The sequence below is a fragment of the Lepeophtheirus salmonis genome, chromosome 14 (genome assembly GCF_016086655.4).
Source record: "Lepeophtheirus salmonis chromosome 14, UVic_Lsal_1.4, whole genome shotgun sequence".
Classification (NCBI taxonomy): Eukaryota; Metazoa; Arthropoda; class Copepoda; order Siphonostomatoida; family Caligidae; genus Lepeophtheirus; species Lepeophtheirus salmonis.
Genome location: NC_052144.2, coordinates 36,534,964 through 36,549,094, shown reverse-complemented (window position 1 = coordinate 36,549,094; position 14,131 = coordinate 36,534,964). Strand labels below are relative to the sequence as shown.

Sequence of the window (14,131 nt, the reverse complement as noted above, 5' to 3'; positions counted from 1 at the left end):
TACTGCTCTCTAAACACCCCTTTTTGCATTATCAGCCCTCAGAACAAAGAACCACAACTATGAAAAACGCTGATTTATAGTATATCTGATAATATTATTTTTGAAACAAGTCTGAATTAGGTTCAAAATAATACTTTATTTCATATTTAATAATTCTCAAAAGCAATATTTTTTCCCCGCTATTAGGTGGAAATTATTAGTTATAGGATGATAAAAATATCATAGATATATTAAAAGCAATACCAAATTGAAGTTTTGAAAACAGTATCTAATTATATTGTTTATTTTTCCACGAGAAGATATATAATTATAAGTTTTTCCTACTACTAATTTAAATATTGTTAATTCAGATTATTTAAAATCACAAACTAGACATGAAGATGATATAGAAATATCTAACCTCTACAGTATTTGTTCATTTAATCTTCTGATATAAATAAACTCCTTGGTGATTTGTGTTACATTTTGTCCTGATGTTGTTTGTCATCCTTTTCGTAAGATCAGAAAATGTTTCAACAAATACATCTACACGTATGTACTTTAATAATGTATGGCTGTTACAAATTTATATGTCAAAGGAGTCATATAAATTTTTCAACTCAGAAAGCTAACTTGGTATATTTTAAAAGTGCCAATGAAAAATCAAAATCAAATATGGGCACCTCAAAAAATGTGTAATTCTTGTAGACTAGTTTTAAGTCAATGGACAGTTTGGTGAGAAGCAAAAGATCATTCCTCTTATATAAAAGAAAAATATTTAAATATAGGTATGAAATTAATAAATAAAATTTTCTAATCAATCATACTTACTTGAAACATGAACAAACAAAAATAAATTAATGGAATAAATGAGATTTCCAATTGAGACGTCAAACGCATTTAATTTCAAATAATCGCTTTTAACTTTCTATCTGAGATGTTTTATGATTAATATATTTTATGTGATTTTTTTGTTTTTGTTCGTAATATTCTTGAATACTTTTTAATTATCAAAAGAATGTATCCTAATAAAAAATGTACTATAAATACTCATTATTTGTTTTTAAACAGTCAATCATATTTTTGCAATTCTAACTGAAAAGTTTTATTTGAAACCATTAAGATCTACAAATATGAAAGTTTGAAATATTTTAAATATGAAAGAATGAAAGAGGACTTCTTGACCCTAATGACATTTTTGAAAGTTATAGCCTTCGAATGAGAGCACACAAATTAATAGTTTTTCTTGTACAACGGGGGACGTATTGAGCTGTGAGCCTCAAACATAATGGCCTACCTTTTATAACTATGTTGCTATATAAAGTTGTCTCCCTCTCCAGATACAAATCTTCGAACGGAAGGGCCAAGGGGGAAAAAAAACCATCAGAAAATTAACTAAATGTACAAAAAATTAAATATGGAGCTCACTTCCTTTACTCGTAATGTGTAGATGGGGAAGGCCAGTAAATATTTTTTTTTTAAATTGATTTTGAGTCTATAAAGAGAGCAGACGATAGAAAAATTCTTCAGAAGAACACCCTCCACTCAGAGGTAAGTGATCCAAAGAGCTTGATTGCCTCTTAACTGACAATAGTTAAAAATGTAATGTTTATTTTTTTCATTACATTTTCTACAAATTATTGACAAAAAAATATATACAAGAAATAATTATATCAAAAGGAAAATATGTAAACTTTTTTGATATACTCTGCCTCACCTAGGTGGTAGAGCGTATCATAAAATTAGTTACAAAATCATCGGAGAGCGTATATGGAGAAAAAAATAAAAATTGTTTTGTAAAAATAACTTTACCATCAAGAAAAAAAATGCCTCTGTTTGAAAATAAGGCTCAATATAAATTTTGAAAATTATGTAATACTAACTTTATATGATTTTTTTTTATTGTTTCCGTTTAAAAGTTTATTAGAAGAATATAATTAGGAACAATAAATAAATCTTTTGTCATCCTTTATTCTAAATGATTTAATTTTGTAGGTTATTAAAGATATGATGATAAAAACTCATATTCATATGAATTTATTACATATTAGGTAACAGTCATTATATAGATATTTACCAAAATTATATATTTTGCAATCTTTCTATTCGAATTTCACGAGTACATATAAGGAAATTAACTTTTTAATGAATTACTATTTAAATTATTCATTGAAATGCATTAAAACAGGTGTACGTTGTACGCGCGTCATCAAAAAATTGGTATGAATTTTCCTTTTTGTGGAATAAACTATTATTTTAGGAATAAGTTTATTAAATATTATATGTAGACTGTACTAACATCTAACAATTGTTTATTAAAAAGTCTGATATATGTGTTAATCAAAAAATATAGCCAAAATAAGGGAAAATTATCATTTTTCAAAAACTTTGAACAAAATATGTCAAGTGAAGATGGAATGGTAGAGCAATTAAATTTTGTACACCTTATTTTCATATCCCAAGGGAACTTTTCCACCCTAACCGTAATCGAAATTAAAAAAAAAAATTGAAAATCAAAGTGGTATGTACTTTAATAATGCAAACTTGTTTTGCTCATTGTGTTGTTGTTACCCATTTATAAGTCAGAGGAGTGATATAAATTCTTCTACTCATAAAGATAACTTGTTATATTTTAAAAAGGCCAATGGGAAATCAAGAGCAATTGTAGGTACCTAAAAAGTCTGTAATTCTTTATACTAGTTTTAAGTCAATGGACCATGGCAAAAACGGAATAAGACGCAGTTTGGTGAGAAGCAAAAGATCATTCCTCTTATTGTATAAAAGAAAAATATTTAAATATAGATATGAAATTAATAAATAAATTTTTTTAAATCATATATCTATTTAATAAAGAAAGATCAATAAAATTCATGACCAAAATAAGTATCTTATTTACTAAAAAAATCAAAGGTTTGAAATTATAAACATATATTCCGAAATTGGTACAATATTAAACGGAATTGGTTTCAATTGAAACATTAACAAACAAACATAAAAAATAAATTAATGTTAAGAAATGAGATTTCCAAATGAGACGTGAAAGGCAATCTGCTTGGAAATGTACAGTTGAGATTGTGTTTTGTGTATAAATTATTGAGATCAAAATATTTTGACCTTTGTCTTTGGATCATCAAATGCAATGTTATTGACGAATAACTAACATACATTAGTTGAAATCTTCACAGATTTGTATTAGGAGTAATCTGTAAGAAAAACAATTATTAACATGTAAAATATACCCGAATTCAATAATAGTATAGGTATTTTACCTCCTTCTGAACTGTTATTCCACGAAAAATAATTATGGGACACCTTATTTTCAGGGTCTGGCAATCCGATTGCCTTTCCTTGCGCGGTTATTTTTTTCCGATTTAACACTTTTTTAATTATTTGACCGTATTTTGAATTAGATGCATATTTTCGAGTGACATGAACGCATGAAAAAGAAATTATTATCCAGCAATTCACTTTAATAATAAACATAATCAACTGAATAACATAATATTTGTTCTTAAACTGAAACCTGTATTGCTTAATATAAAACTGTATCAATTAATATAAAAAAATAAATAGGAAGTAGAACGTCCATCCTGAAATAACTTATATTTTTAGTGTAATAACAAAAGTGCAAACAGAACGTCTGTAGAAACATTTTAAAAATATAAAAAGCTGTATACATTAATATATAACAATAGATAGAAAGTAGAGCATCCATCTTGGTATGGTGCATCTATAAAATATCTGTAGAAAAATTGATGTGAGCTTATTGTTCCCGGATAAATCCATGGCCTGGAAACACGTGTACCGTAAAATTTCATATAAAGTGCTTTGTTATTCTTTTTCCAGTGAGATTTTCCTGACTATTTTCTTAAACTCACAGTTTTACTGGACAATAGAGTATTCCCTATTTTTTAAAGTTGACAAATTCCAAATTATCATAGATCATGAGATGTGTTTAGGTGTTGGTAATAATCTCCTAATTTTTTTTTCTGTGCCATCAGAAACCGTTACCCTCCATCCGGTCAAAGTTCCAGCGTTCCGAAAGTACTTCAAAATGAGGCCAAATTAAAAAAAGAAAAAAATCTTATTACTTTTAAGGCATAAGAAAAGAAAAACTTATTTAATATATTTTTTTTAATTTGTTAGTCATTTTTTTTACTTTATTATTTAGTCAGTTTTGTAAGATAAAACTCATGATGTACTTATTGACGGCATATAAATATAGATAAATAGTTATGGATTTTATATTTATTCAGCTATTTATATAATTAAATTTTTTTAAGGACAAGATACAAATGGGCATAAACATACATAGTCTTTAAATAATCAAAATTAATTCATGAAATCAGACTTCTGAAAGTTTTTATTCAATTTTGATCTTGAGTGATTTGAAACAATTAAATTTTTGTATCTTTTCTCTTGATCATATGTTTTATAGGATTCCTTTGATGTTGATGCTAAATATTTTGTAACGTTTTGACAATCACACAGAATATCGGTAGACCTAAATCTTCAACTTTTGTACATTTTAACAATTCATTTTTTGTTGTATCAAATATTAAAGGAGGTTTAGTTTATTGATTTTCAGGATTTGTATTGAAGTTAATTAAATCTAGGTAACTAGTTAGACGTAAATTTAGAAATTTTTTTGGAGGAAAAGATTGTCTGACTTGACCTTTTTGTTTTCTTTTTTCCGATCTTCAAAGATGATGGTTAACTGGTTTGAATCAAACAAGGCACAAATATAATGACATTTTCTGGATATGCAAAGTAGGAATTTGTCTTAAATAAGACCGATTTTTTAATGTCCTTCTTTAGAGTCGAGATGCTGGTTTGCTTGATTTATTGGAAATAAAAATTGTTTTGATCTGTGTTTGATGGGATGAAATCTTTTATATGAAGGAAAGTAGGGCCATAGACATTTAAAATCATTATAACAAGTTTATTAAGCTCAACTGATTGATTTTTTGAATGTATAAACTTAAAAGGGTAAAAGCAGTAATAACCCATCTACCCTCTTTCACTGTTCAAGGATGTTTGAAAAAAAAATCACGACATAATGTGGCCCCTTATGTACAATCTGAAAAATCTAGACAAAGTACTATTGATTTCTGCTCAAACATTTACATAAATATTCATCTATGTCTGGTACACTTCCTTTGATAGCCACAAATGTTATAGTGTACGTTTAACATGAAAAGTTTTAAATTTGAGAGCTGTATTTGATTTTGGACCTTTTGTTTTCGTTTCATAGTATTCAAATATTGTTTTAGGGGCAATTCATTCATGTGAAGTAAACAAATAAGCAACATAAAAAACAAACAAATCCAAGAAAACATATGATCAAGAGAACGGATACAAAAATTTAATCGTTACAAATCACTCAAGATCAATATTCAATAAAAGCTTTCAAAAGTCTGATTTCATGAATTAATTTATTGAGTATTCAAAGATTTAAAAACTAGGTATGTTTATGCCATTTGTATCTTGTACTTAACGAAATGATATTATATAAATAGCTGAATAATAAGGAAATCCATAATTATTTATCTATATTTGTATGCCCGTCAATAGTTGCACTTCTTGAGTTTTAACTTACAAAACCGATTACATAATAAACTCAAAAAAATAACTAACTAATTCAAAAAAATTATAAGATAGGTTTTTCTTTTCTTATGCCTTAAATGTAATAAGATTTTTTTTTTTTTAATTTGACCTCATATTGAAGTACTTCCGGAACGCTGGAACTTTGATCGAATGGAGGGTGACAGTTTTTGATGGCACAGGGAAAAAAATTAGGAGGGCATTACCAACAACTAAACACATCTCATGATCTATGATAACTTTGAATTTGGTCAACACTTTAAAAAATAGTACATACTATTGGACAAAGTACGTCCCGTTTCGGCTCAATACGGGATGGGCGCTTTTTTTTCTAAATGCGGGGCAGTTCCATTTTTCAAGGGAGAGTTGCCAAAACTACATTCAATGTGACCAATAATGACCAAGATATTCATATTTAAAAAATGAAAAAAAAGGCGGGAAATACGAAATTACTATTTCCCCAAACTAATATATCATGAATATATTTCACGATCAATTATCAGCTTTATATTCTGGGATAAACTGAAATACACAATAATGTTTAGTATATAGTTTAAACCATTCTTTTGATTTATGTTATTTTATTTGGTTCTGATATGGCTTGTCAAATAAGATCCATCATATATTTTTTTTTTTCATTAAGAGAGGAAATTTTTGCAAAATTTAATAATGTAAATGATTATTCAAAATATTTTAGTAACAGAAATAGAGGAGAATTAATTAGTTGAAGAATACAAGTGCAATAAAGACTCAATTCCGTGGAAAATAATTGTAGCTTGTTTTTCTGTTGACGGGCGACATGATACGTAATGTACTTTTTGAGATAATATTGTTCAAATCATTAGATCTACCAATACGACTGCATTTGGAACTATGCTAGCACAAATAATATCACAGTTTAAGCTTTTCAAAAAATAAGTCGGAATATTCAAAGCATTAAGTTATAGTCGATGTGCTCATTTGAAGATCGTAAAGTAAATTAAAGAACATTGTTCAAATGATTTGATCTACCGATATGAGTGCATATATTACTATGGGACCAAAAATGATGGTATTTTTAAGCTTCACAATGGATGAAATAGGAATATGCGCTTCGTTAACTTTGTTGTATCACGCAACCTTTTCCTCCACCAAGAAGCAAATGTAATTAGCCAAATAATTAGGTCATAATGTTTCAATTCAAAAATCAAAATCATCCAATTTAAGGCAAGTATGCCCCGTTCTGTTCGATAACTTATTGCAAACGAGAATCCAACTTTGTAATGGCCTTCAAGTAGAAGTCCTTGTCCCTACTCGCAAAACACTAGGACAACCAATTTTTCAGGCCTCTATTGAGGCTAAACTTGTACCCAAAAAGCGTGTTTGACCATAGGAAGGAGCAGGTGGTATTCCCCTGGTGCCAAGCCCGGACTGAAAGGTGGATGAATAAGCACTTCCTATCAGAGCTCTCGGAGCTTCTGGTGCATCATCAAAGTCTTGTTGTCTCCAATTGACTAATGCTGGTAGCTTCTGTTGGATCAACAGCTTCAAAAGGTCAAGTTCTTCATAGTGGAGGGCAAAATTAAGCAGTAGAAAGAAAAATCGCTCGAACCACTGTTGTGCAACACGAACAGAATGAGTATCGGTCCCGTATACATAGCAAATTTTCTTGATCTCTTTCGACACGTTTTTCCCTTTCTGATAGTAAAAATGTAAGATATTGTGACTTTCTTCATTTAAGATCTCTATACTCGACATACAATAATTAACTACTGAGCAGGCCAAGTGTTTGTAGTATACACTCCCACATTTGCAAGACATGTGACCAATAATGAACAACATACACTTAATTAACAAAAAAGTGGCATGAAATACGAAATTACTTTTGCCCAAGCAAAATATATATATAAATTTACAACGACTACGAGGGATCAATAAGAAATTATATTCCTCTTCTTTTGGAAACAAAGTATAGCTATAAGTAACTTAACTTATTACTTTATTTATTTATCAAAAAGAATAATTTATGAACTTGCCACAACGTATCAAGTGAGACGAGGGAATCGACAACTGACAACAAAATACCTAAGTATTTTTGTGTTAGCAAGGTAAAGCCAAGATACAAAGAATTGAAATGGTTGTACCCTCTTACGAGCAGAGGTTTAGTGATTGTATAGCAAATAACAATTTGTTCCGTTTTATTTCTTCCCCTTTCCTGTGAATTCTTGTTTGAAGCATATAAAGTACATGTGCTAAGCTGGATACAATTATTCAAATAATTATATGTATCATGGAATTCTAGAAACCCATACCTATAATTCCGATGCAATTGTATTTAGTACTATGTTACTAGTAATAATAACGCATTTTAAAGTCCCCTTCGGGGTTAATTGGAACATTCAAATCAATCAAAGATCCTTCATGTAATTAGTTTTTGTATGATTCCACACATGTTTTAGAAATTGTAATCAAGATCAACATAATAAACCGGTAATCTTGCATATGGTTCATTGTTTTTATCAGTTGATTGAATGATAAATGGTAATTACTAAACTTATTTGTGACTCTACTACTCTTTTGCTTCATAGTACTGAAATAAAACCGAAAATGAAGGAACTTACATGTTTGGATATTTGAAGAGTGTCAAATCTCTTTTTAAAAAAAAGTATTTTAAAAGAAATTAGATAATTGACGCCGTTAAAATATTCGAACATGTAACTTTCAGCATTTTCCGATTTTTAGGTCTTTTTTTCTATTTGAAGGAAAGCTTATAATACATTGCTATTTGTTTGTTAGATACATAGCTTGTTCAAACTTGCACTAGTTGGAAAAAATGGAATCAATTAACAAATTTGTTTTGCTAAATATTTGGAAGAGGCATGAATTCCTCCTTATAACCTGCGCCAGGAGCAATAACATAACATTTGCTTTAACTCTTGGGCTCAGTAGGACGTTTTTCTTAAGGTGAGGAAGGAATTTGAGGCATGAATCTAGATGCTGGAATTCATGGCCAGAATCCAGCATATCGTCAATGAGGACCCTGTAAAGTCTATCAGGGCAATTGCTCGAGAAGTTGGCCGGCCAGCGTTATTTATTAAATTCTGCATTAACAAAAACCTTCTTTACTACTCATACAAGATGATCAAGGGAGATATCTTGGCATAAAAGGCCAAAAACTAAGCGCTTAAAGTACTCCCAAAAGATCTTCAACCACCTCAAGCTCCCACTTCATTGAGACATGCTCTGGTTTTTCTCGGATGATAAAAACTTTTGCCAGGACTAGAATGTCAACAACCAGAACAACAGGTGGTTGGTTGTATCCCACAAGGATGTGTCCGTCGTCATGAAGACGAAGTTCCCAGCCCATTTCATGGTGTTTGGGGTGGTTTTGGAAGGCCACGTCATGGGTTCCCATGTGTTCCCACAAGGCCTCAGGGTCAACACTGATGCCTACTTGGACGTGCTTTAGACCAAGTTGAAGCTTTGGATCAACTTGTTTGTCAATTGGAGGCCTTACATGTAGCAGAAGGACTTAGCTCCCTGCCTAAAAAAAATAACAATTTTGACTACTTCATATCGCCAGACTTTTGGCTCCCAAACTCGCTGGATCTGAATCTGTCGGATTTTTTTTGTGTGGTGTCGGATTAAAACTGAATAATTAAATAACCATATCTGGGAGCCTTACAAGTTATTTGATTTAAAATGTATCCTAAAGGTTCTGTTTTTAAAAGCAACTCTATGTGGAAGCTTTGTTCACATAATTATATATTTTATTTTTAGTAAGTACATTGATTATTTAATTAATGGTGGCAAATGTTTAAATTTAAATTACTTTTAGCATGTAATCATCGTGAAATATATTGGTTGTTCATGAGGATTTTTATTAAACCACTTTCACGAGACTTAGAACCGGGGGGCGTAAGTATAATCCACCACCTTGTGAGAGAGCCAAAATTGAGTTTAAAATGACAAAAGAAGGCTGGAATAGTTGTCTGGTTAGATAGGATTGGTTTACAAGACTTATGAAAGTTGAAAGTCGGGAAAGAGTAGACCAATTCTTTCAATGCTGTGAGATTGCACTGGGAAATGATTTGCTTAAAACAAGTCCAAAACTTTTGGAAGAAAATGAAAATATTTTTCTGTCAGTCATTAATTCCCTGGCAGTTATACCAGAAATTCATTGTGTAAAACAAACAGATTTATTTACTATGAAGCAATTCCATGTAGAACCAATTAAAGTATGCATGTCAAGAGTTCGAAGCAAAGTGGCTATCTGTTACTTTTCAACAAAGAGGAAAAACGATAGGAACGTTGATTTTACAGATGAAATAGTTCGAATAATATTAATGATTGGAGTTAATGATCGAGAAATATTCAGAGAGATTGTCACTATACCAAAAATTGATAAGAAAAGTCTATCAGAGTTACCCCAAATTATTGAATCTAAAGAAAGTGCCAAAATTGCTACAAACAGCAGTTTGCCAGATTAGGAGCAGTTTCTACTTTCAAACAACAGTCCAGGATGAATCAAGAAATGGAGGAAGATACAAGTACGGGAAAATGCTAACATCACGGAAAGTTCTTTAAATTGTTTACTGATAGTCATAAAAGTTATAACAAGAAATCTTATAAAGAGTGCCTAGAATGTTGGTGCAAAATTAGAAACCAAAATAACCAAGAGGTGTTGGGAATTTCACAAAAACAGGATAATAAAGAAGAATTTGGGAGATTTCTACTTATCCGATTCATAAATGGAAAATCCATGGCGTAACCAAGAATACAAGTAAATGTAATTATCCATAAAATGGAGTACATAGGTATATCCCAAAATAGGTCCAGTGATGATCCATGCAATAGCTGATACGTAGGCTCAACTTTGCTCTCTGCGGATGAGAATAAGGGAATCAATTTTAATTCACAAAGTGATTGAACAATCGGTGTAAAAACGACAATACCATAGGAAATACATAAAAAAAGGTTTTATAAACCTCACACTAAGCCAGGGTGAAAACACGTTATATTTCTTTTTAAAAAAAAGGAGGGTTTTATTGTCTTAAAATATCAACGAGGGAGATGAAGAGCTTTATAACTATATCTGAGAGCCTTACGGATTATTTGATTTAGAATAAATCCTGAAGGGAGTTGAGTTCTGTTTTTGAAAGAGACTCCTTGTGAAGGCGTTGTTCACATAATTATATATTTTATTGTTAGTAATTGTATTCATTATTTAATTAATGGCGGGTAATGTTTAATTTTAAATCTTTTTTAGGATGTAATCAGCTAGAAATATATTGTTTGTTCAAGTGAATTTTTATTCAGGAAACGACAAACCAACCGAACCCCTGCAAAACCAAACTTTTCAATCGTATCAAGGAGGATCTCCAGGATTTGCCAAATGACCAAGTTACGAAGGCTGGCTGGCGCTTTCGTCCTCGTATAGAAACTGTAATTGAAGTTGTAGATGATTTTATTGAATAAAATATTGCTTGACATTGACCTGTAGTTGGACGTCTCTGTGTCGGAGACGGAGAATGAAAAAAATAGTGTAGAGGGGAAAAAAGTCATAAAAAGTTAACTTATGCCAATAATATACTTATATCCCAGAATTATATGGATTTTATAAAGCAAATTTCATTTTTGCAATTTAGATAGCTTTCCCACCCTGTAAATATAAATATCTGAATAATATTTATAACACTTCCTACTAAATCTTTTTATCGTTTTAATATTTTTTCGCAGGATGTCGCTTTTCATGTAACGTCTCTCAGCCTTACTGGCTAAAGTGGTCAATAGAAATAGCAATACCAATGGCATAAAATAGGAGTGCAACACTAGATGACTTGAGGTAAAACACGGTGAAGCTATAAAACAAAGTAACAAAACGACCCTATTAGCTTGAAGATATATAATGGTGGAGCGTTTTGATATTTTTCTCAATATAAAGGATAAAAATAGCTTATTGGTATAAGTGAGACAGATATTTTGAGGTTTCTTTAATTCCTATTACACATAAATATATTCGATTCATATATGACAAATTTAACAATATTTAAATAAACGAAATGAAATGTACATTATCCTTGACGTGACCCTCTGTAAAACGAGACCTATTCGCTACAGTCCTGAACAGTTTGAAAGGCAAACTTACAACAGGCGTCCCAGGATAATGTACAAGAACCCTAGATTGGTTGAATTAATGGAAGTGTATAACAACCTTTAAATTTGATGACAATAAGTAAATACCAGCGGTTTCATTAATTCAACCAATTTTTAAAGTAGTGATACTAGGTTAATTATAATAGAGTCACTAAATCATAAATAATTTTTGTAACTTGCATTTGACTGTTGAATATCTGAGTCCCCACTTGTTTAGCGTCATAACTCATAGTTAGAGATGAGATTTGTGTAAGAGCGTGAGGAGAAGGCCAGAATGAGACATATGGTACTCTTGAATTAAGAATTTTGATAATATCAGGTGTCTGTTATGTAATTTTTAGGATAAAACTGAATTACTGCTATAGAGAAGAGAATCTTTTACATTTAAAATGCTATTACTACAGGTAAAATATCATAATTACATTTAAATTTATTTATATTTATTTTGATATAAATTTTTATAAACAATGATAGGCGAGAATTCTTCTTACAGAGAGAGATGTTAACACACCCAAGACTGATTAAATAATGCACAAAAAGAAGAAAAACCACACACACCAACCATTTTTCCTTTTCTAGTAACTGAATTTAGTTTGTTCTTTACATGGATCCCTTCTTTAGTCATAGTTAAAGTTTAAGCTGAAGTTCTTATCCTTGTTTTAGAAATATTTATGTGTTTTTGTGATATGGCGATCAAATATATTTGTGGAACTATATAAATTTATCTGCATGTTGTTTGATTTGGAAGAAGAAGAAGGATATTGATTGGAGTTAAGTTTTGTTTTTAAAAGTGGCTCTTTGTCGGGACTTTGTTCTCATAATTATATATTCTATTACTAGTAATTAAATGTTTTAATACAAGTAATTAAATGTTTTATTAATTAATGGGTAATAATATTTAATTATAAATCTTTTAGTATGTTTTCATATTGAATTATATTTATTGTTCAAGATAAATTTTATTCAGTATCGATTTTAGCTTTTTGAAGAAATTTTTTAGAAAATAGGCCTTGATACACTCTAATGTACATGAAATTTTAATGAACTTTACAAATAAGGTGGGTACAACAAAAGGGGTTTAGATGAAACCACGAAACTCAATGGACAACGCGATTGGGAAATTTTTTCTAGTTAACTTTTAGGTTTGCGCCCCTGTTGTTCCTAGAGAATGAAGTAAACATTATACAAATATGGACTTCAATGACTATTCAGGTGAGATGGAGTAAATCTAATATTAGAATGCTTACTTATACTTAATGATTTGTGATGTAAATCGTGTAAATTTATTAGCTGACCCCTTTTTTTGGAATTGATAATCTGAAGAATGAACTTTCTATTCCTTAGCTGTTTTCATTATATTTTAATTCCTGAGTAGTGAACTTCCTTTCCTGCTACATTCAATTATATTCAAAACCTGAAAGAACAATCGTTTGTGCTCATTATAGACGGAGAGTCCCCTGGATGATTTGCTGCGGAGTTATAATTGTAAGTCCTTGTTGGACTCAGAGTAGAAATGGGGATCGACATCGTAGTAATTCTAGTTAATGTCCTTGTTTATTTCCTTTTCTCCGTCCCTTCCTTTGTCATAGCTGATCTAATTAAACGTCATGAACATTATTCTTTCTCTCCTCTACAAAAACATTCTTTAAATTGTCAGGGTTACCATGTTGGTTTTCGGTTGATTTTTTTTTTTATAATGCCAAAATATACACGATAACCATCACTACCTATACTTATAACTCCACAACATATCCTCAGAGTTACTCTTCGTCTTTTGTGCACAGGTGATTATTATATACTTATTGTTCTCTCTTCAATAATAAATACTTTGGTAAATATATTGGTATATCGATGTTTAGGTAGCAATGACATAAAAGTGCAATCTTCAAATTTTATATTTTTTAATATTCTGACTCAATCCCTCTCACCTTTGAACTTTATGATCTAAAAAACTATTACAAAAATTAATAATACAAGTACACTTATCTGAACAAAAGATACATTTTTAACGAAGATATTTCCTAACCATATTATTATATACAAGCAATACTTCGTGACTGGAGTGATACAATTAGATCTACAAAAGAAAATAATAACTGTTTTTTATAATTGTAGAACAAAAGCATGTGATACACTAACAAGGGATGGAACAACAAAAATAATCTAATATATTGGCCGTCATAACAAACATAGCTACTCGATAAATTCAATCATACAATTTTATTTCGAAATTTGGATATTTTGAATTTTTTCCCTTCAATTAGACCAATAAAAAAATCGATCTTGACTAGAATAGATAAAAAATGTAAGTGACTGAAGAAAACTGAGTGAAGAACATTAATAGAAAAGATCTTGACTCATTTTTTATAAACTAATAATATACTCGTATATTTACAATCAGGACTTCAGATTC

General features: G+C 30.2%; 1 long non-coding RNA gene across 1 annotated transcript; it reads left to right on the top strand.

The window, feature by feature from the left end:
* The first annotated feature begins 10,676 nt into the window (after positions 1-10,676).
* Positions 10,677-11,426, top strand: LOC139907225 (uncharacterized). Its single transcript, XR_011783679.1, has 3 exons — positions 10,677-10,768; positions 10,832-11,007; positions 11,302-11,426. It is a non-coding gene; the product is annotated as an uncharacterized lncRNA (long non-coding RNA).
* The last annotated feature ends 2,705 nt before the right edge of the window (positions 11,427-14,131 follow it).